This window comes from Trachinotus anak, unplaced genomic scaffold, assembly GCF_046630095.1.
Source record: "Trachinotus anak isolate AG129_WGS33_773 ecotype Australia unplaced genomic scaffold, CSIRO_AGI_Tana_v1 ptg000008l, whole genome shotgun sequence".
Classification (NCBI taxonomy): domain Eukaryota; kingdom Metazoa; phylum Chordata; class Actinopteri; order Carangiformes; family Carangidae; genus Trachinotus; species Trachinotus anak.
The window spans coordinates 22,701,809-22,709,078 of NW_027273859.1; positions in this window are offsets into that span (position 1 = coordinate 22,701,809).

Here is a 7,270-nt window from a genome sequence, read left to right on the forward strand (position 1 = left end):
CAAATGTGTTGTAGGACGCTATCATGGACATTTAACAGTTTTTTTTTATGTTTTCTAGACCAGTCAAGAAAATAATTGGCTGATTAATCGACAATGGAAAGTAATCATTAGGTGAAGCCCTTGTGAGTATTTCTTGGTTCCAGAAAGTTACTGCATCAGGAAGTAATCTGTAAAACTGGTGCTTGTAAGAGCCAGAGACAGGGTAGCTCCTGCCCCCGGCTTCCAGTCTTTATGCTGTGCTAAGCAAATCACCTCCTTGCTCCACCTTCATGTTCAGCAGACAAATATGTGAGTGCTGTTAATCCTCTTATCTAAATCGCCACCAGAAAGCAAATAAGTGTGTTTTCCTAAATGTCGAAATTGTCCTTTTAAAGTAAAATCAATTCACTAAAGGCCTTTTCATGTCACCTACATGCAAGAAACTTTGCCTTGTGCAAACTCACAGTCCGTCGCTATCCACCTTCTCAAAATCTTTACTTGAACCCGAAACACCTTAATCCTGTGAGTTGTGTGTTGCTTGTCTGTTCGAACACACACACACCTGAGCCATCACTACTCCTCCACCTGTCTGACTTCTACTACACTGACCTTTGAGTCCAATCCTTCAAGCCCATTGGCTCGTCCCTGCTTGACCAAAGATAACCCACATAGATATGCCCCGGCGCCGTGTTTACTCTCCTCTGCGATAACGGCTGTGCCACAAAACCACCACCTACCTTTTTTTTTTTTTTTAATATCGTGCCACTACTCATGTGAAGTATTTGCAGCCGTGTTGTGTGTGCGTGAATGCATGTATGTGCCTTTTTTACATCAAGGCAAAAAAAAAAAAAAAAAAATCACAGATGGTAGGTTGATGGGTATTGCTTTTTCTTTTTTTTTCACCCAGTGCAAGAGCAAGAAAAAAAATCTCAGTATTATGTAAGACAAAGCAATACAGAGCTGTGTAAAATAAGTTGTGGATGTTTCAAAAGGGGCCACACAATATTTATGTATCTTTTTGTTCCTGAATTTGTGACATTTGTTAGTTTTACTTGTTTAGGAGTATTTTCCTTTTTATTTAGTGTGAGTTAGACTTTTATTTTGTAATATTCAGCTTGAGTACAAGCACATTTCATTTTCGTTCAACATTTCATTTTTTTTTTTCTCACACTGAAAATACAAGAGTATAAAAGATGGACCAGTATGTCAAACTGGGACCATTCAGAGCCCTGTAAAATAAAATGTCTGTAAGAGTGTGCATGAATGGTCTAAGATTCGGGTGTTGGACGAGGATGAGAACTTGTGAGAGTAAAAACTTGTTTGTGGAGCCAGATGCACCATTTCTGTCAAACTGGAGTGATTTAATGGAAGGCTGATTATCTTGATGACTGAGTAGAATGAAGAATTGATGCTGTGCAAACTATCTAGATGAATGAAGCCCTCCATCAGGGATGAGCAGTAGTGCCATACCTTCCTTTGTTGTTATTTTTTTTTCTCCTGAATTTGCTCCTTGGTGTAACAACCGCATCTCCCCGTTTCGATGTTCTGAAGTCACTAACAGACGTTTCCTATTAAGATGTACTAATTTGTTTTGCTGCTGAAAATGACAATCCCCTTGTCATGTTAGGTGCAAAATGATTTCAAAGTAATATCCATTTTTAGTTTTGATAATTTACACTGCACAGATGTTTCTACAGTGCTTTTGTAAACATTTCTAGTGTATTTGCAAAAAAATAAAAGTTGCAGTCAAATGCAAAGTTCACACCATCGTCTGCTGTCTTTTGTAAAACTGTCTGCCTGCAGAGAAATAGATATGAATCTTACTTGTGGCAATAAAACTGCTAAGAACCTGGTAAGTGTTATGCATCAGTATTAAATATCACTATAAACTGAATTAATGAAATCTTTACCTTTAAAACCATCTGTTTTAATTTATATGGGTTGTATTCTCCTCTTTAAAAGTTGAGGGGTATACTTTTAATTGTGGTTTTTTTAGGTTTCATAAATTCTGAAAGAAAATTAAAAAAAAAAAAAAAAACATTTCAACTGAATTCATGATTTAAAAAAAAAACAAAAACTTTTATTTCCTGCCACACAAATCATCTCCAGACCACTCAGATTTATTAATCTTGTTTGAGGGAGACCACTGGACTAAAACCACTGTACATATCCAACTGTATATAAAGAAGTTAAACATAACTCCACCTCATTCAGCTACAATACTGTTCACACTGGAGTTTACCTAACAAATTTAAGTATTTGATAATGAAGAGACTAATTTGTTTGCATGAAACTGACTTGAATGCTAAGAGCTTGAAATTAGCAAAGTTCAATTCACCAACAGCCAAATTACCTGAACAAAACGTTTTCAGGAACATCAACCTTTTGCCCAGATACTCAATTTTGCATTTTAAGCTAAAGTAATTTTAAATATCTAATTTGATTTGATGTGTTTTATAAGTCAAATACTTGGGCTGAAAAAACTCTAAATGTGTTCACAAATAGACACAATCCTGCACATTCGTTATAATCTTATCCGCTATCAACTTGTCCACTGTTGTGGAGAAGGTTCCTCTCGTTTCTTTGTCAAGCGCTCTTCATGCACAGACAAGTTGAGTGAATTGTGTGTGTTCAAGGGTAAAAAAAAAAAAAAGATGTATTTAAGACTGTTTAAGTGAAAACAAGGATTCTTTTACAATATACTGAGACTGATTAAGTAAATGAATGAACTTTAAGTCATATTAACTTTAATAGTTTCATTAAACAAAGTACAGACGGTTAAACAAAGTACAGACTAACAGTGAACAGTAAAATGCTGTTCATTTGCTCTTTCAGGAAAGATATTCCTTAATAATGATGACTAAACATTCAGTAAAAGGCCCCACTGCGGGGTCAGGGATAGAGTGCATTTCCTTTTCCTGTGAAGAAGAGGACAAGCAACAAAGATTAAAGAGCAAGGACTTCTTCCGACTCACTTATAAAATAAATAAATAATAAAGATTAAAAAACTCAATGGAAACCCTCATTTTATGAAGCAATGAGATGTGTTGTCCCATAAAGCTGTGACTCTTCCCGCTCCTTTCATACCGAAACTCGTCACCTCGTTACTGTTTTGACAGTTTCTCTTACAGCTGAACCGCCACAAGTTTGGGCAAGTTCTCAGGGACTATAGGAGGTCACACGTGTCTGCTGTAACAGAGATAAATCCTCAAATCCATGAGGGCATTACATGCAAACACAGCAGCAGCCTTTCTGTTCATTATTGTAAGCCTTGGGACAGGCTCTTCTGGGAACTGACATCATATGTTTCTGCCCTTGTGATTATCATTTCAGGGACTGCAGGCATCAGCATGTGCAGACTTTCTCCTTCAGTATCTCCATTAAAGTGTTTATTATTCACTTTTTTGGGCACTTCAGTTGAGTCAACACTTGTCTGGAATTGAAATTACGTTTCTATACAATTCACTACAACTACTACAACAGCAAATATGTTTTCTGTTAAACATTTCTATGGGACCAGCTATGGGTCTGACTTACCTTTTACTTTAACACAGTATAAAGCTGTCAGGAGCCCAAAATACAAGAAAAATGATGCAGGTGCCTGTAAAGATTTGTACATTTTTAGTCTTAATCACTTAAAATATTGCTGTGGAATAGTTATTTTAATTTCAGGTGCTGTCCTTTTGCGAGAAGTTTCTGAAACCAATGAGCTGGTGGTTAAAAACTGCACAGGAGACAAGCAGACGTCATAGAGACACCAATAGCAAAAAAAAAAAAAAAAAAAAATTCTCAAAACATTACATGAAACATATAGAGCAACAGGAAACAGCAAAACAACACACAACAATACAGCAACCATATCCACCACTAAGCACATGTTGCCATGCAAGCAACACAAAGCAACAAAACACAGCAAGGCAATCCTGATTATAGCTGTTTCTTGACACATGCAGCCATGCAAATCAGCAATGAGGAAAAACAGAAATATGATAATGTTGATTTTGATAAAAAATTTTAACAGATGCAATTACAAGTCAGTGAAGCATATAAGCCTCGCAGGACAGTGTGAGTTCAAGGTTAGAAAAAATATTGTTTCAGTGTTTATACTATTCATTTATTGTCTTCTTATTTATCTTGTTCATGTTTCTTTAAAAGTCTATGTAAATCACTCAGATGTTAAGTTTATGTATTTTATTTTAATTACATGAAATGAAAATAAAGTTATGACACCATCAATAAAAGACGAATGAAAAGCCTCTACAACATATCAGTGGCGCCATCGGCTATCAGCCCCACAGACTCGTCAGTGGGTTCATCACAAACAACAACAAACAACACAAGTGTTTTCTGGACAAGACGCTGCAATGCTTGATGCAATAGTGCAGTGAGTAAGTGTTCTCGACAGCTTTATACTTTACCAGTTATGAGTAGCGGAATTAGGTGATGAAAACAGTATATTGCAACATTCACAGCTGCTGGGACACACTGGACCCGTCAAATTGTATAATAATTATTTTCTAAAAGACCTCTGAACCATTTTATGTAACTTGAGTCACAGTGACCCTCAGTCGGTGCCAAAAGCATCACAGCGGAGTGCTTTGAGAGGCTCCACTCTTCAGCAGGGCACAGCTCCAACTGTAAGACCACCTGCAGACAGTAAACAATAGAAGGCCCCTCCTTCAATACATGGGGAAACTAGGTCTAACTGCCCTCAGCTATTGTCCCCCTTGTCACCACCTTGTGAGTTCTTATGTCGGGGGTTTTTGTGGCTGGATGTGAAAAGCAGCAGCAGAGGAGGTGACACATCTGTTGAGGCGCACTCACTCTTACTTGTTTTCAGCAAACAATTTGCGATGACGTGAACTCACTCACAAGCCGTGTTCACATCATCTTTCCCATCATTACCTTCCCTCCCACATTACCACAGGTTGCGCAAATAATACAATCTAATTTGTAACATTTGTTGAACTTAAGGAGTGTGAAGCAGCACAAGAAAACTGATAACCTCGTGAGTTAGGGTAAAGGTTATCTTTCCCAGTGACCCCACCCACACACACGCACACACATGCACATGTCGTGACCACAGATTGCAAATAATACAATACTGAATATAAATATAAGATAAAGTGACTACGCCTATTTCCAGCATTCCATCCACAAATCAAGAAGCTACAGGAAACATGACTAATCTAAAAGGTCCTGTTGACTCCACTGCCCATTACTCCAAGGACAAACTCTCCTCTTTAAGTAAACAAAAAATGGGTGTAAACTTTGGTTTGTGCAATGCTTTTTAAGACCTTGTTTAAAGTGCCGACAGCTCTGGGCATGTTTGAAAGATTTTCATTTGAACGCAAATCCCCCAAAATTTCTGTTGCCTGTTGCTGAGCCTCAAATTGCGCCATCAATGATGACGGTTAGCATCTGTGTTCTTTTTTCCTTCATAACTAATATTCTTACCCAATTCTTAGACAATTATTATCTTGAAGAATTTTCTATCAGTAATCTTAGTCATCAGTTCTGGTGCTGCGCTCATGGCCAGGGGTCAACTGTAAGTAAACTTACTCAATGTAATTGTACTTCAGTATAAATTTGAGGTAGGCCTACTTTATTTGTACCTCAGTATTTCATGCCACCTTTACTACACAAACTTTCAGGAATTAATATTGTATTTTTCACTTTTACAGCTTAAGCTTATTTACAAATTGATATTTTTGGTAAAACCATTTTTTTTATTAAATAATTAAGACTATTGGTTTGACAAAACAAATTTATTGTTTATTAGGATCTCCATTAGTTGTTCCAATGTAACAGCTACTCTTCCTGGGTCCATCTTAAGAACATAATGTATACACATGCTTTCATACACATGCATACATAAATACAAGTACAAAAAACACTGACGTGTGAAGGTGTCACTTTGCCACAACATTCAATCATCAAACAAGCAAACAATCAGAAATTAATCCTGAATGAAAATCATCACTAGTTGCACCCTTTACAAAATGCTACAAAATGAGCTTTACCTCAACCAGTCTCATCAGTAAAATCCTGCTCACACATTGATGCATGAGTAGTAATTATTGAATGATATAATATAAAATAGTATAACAGACACAGTGACAATTTTCAGTAATGTATACTTTTACTAGTGCATTTACTAGGATGTTAAATGTAATGTACTTGTAATGTAGTATTTTTACAGTGCAGTATTGGCACTTTTACTCAAGTAAAGCATGTGGACACTTCTTGTACCACTGCTCCCACAGTAAGTTGTGCCAAATGGTCTTTTATGCCCCCTGCTGGTGATTCTGAAAATTAAATTGAAGCCCAAGAACGACAAAAACAACAGCAACACCATGATATTATCAATAATTTGAGATGAGATGAGGTGAATGGAGCCAAAATTACACTTTGCATAAGTTGTTTTTGTTTAGATCAGGTGAATTAAAATAACTAAATATCTTAAAGCAGAAGTGTATTTCAGTCTGTGAACTCAAACTGTCTGATGGTTTAAAGTGTTCAAGTATTAACTGACCTAAGATCAAATGAACAGAAAAGTGGAAAATGTGCCTTTAATGCTTATATTTAATCTTCTGTAGTTGTTTGTGAATGTTCTGATGTGTGCATATCAAACGGCTCAATTTCTATCATTTGCAAAAGAAGATTATTACGTTAGAGCTAGTTATTGTAAAGCTGAAACACAATAATCAAGTCACAATAATTAAGTCATTTTTCAAGCCAAAATGTCCCTCACTCGTTTAAGCTTCTCAAATAAGAGGATTTTATGCTTTTCTTTGTCATACATGATGGTAGATTGAACATCAGATTGCTGATCAGACAAAAATCCCCTGAAAGTCAAACAGATGTTTCTCACTATCTCCTGACATATTATCAACAAAACATTTAGAGTCGAGAGTATCATCAGCAGATTGATTGATAATGAAAATAACTGTAGATATATTTTCCCATCTTATCACTTTTGGATCAGTTTGGGTTCTTTAAACCATAATTCATAAACATCATTGATCTCAAACACACACACACACACACTGACACACACACAAATTTGACTGAGATGTATTTACAGCAACAGTAGTACATGGTCAGCATGCTCAGACAATACAATCAAATTTACATTTTACTCCCACTGATTTGTTCATGTCTCTGACTGACAATCTGGGAGCTTTATTTAACAATAACACTGAGAATATTTCACTCAAAAACACTCTATGTCTTAAAGGAATTGTTAGACATTTTGATTATTACTCACTTTCTTGTACAGAGTTCAAAA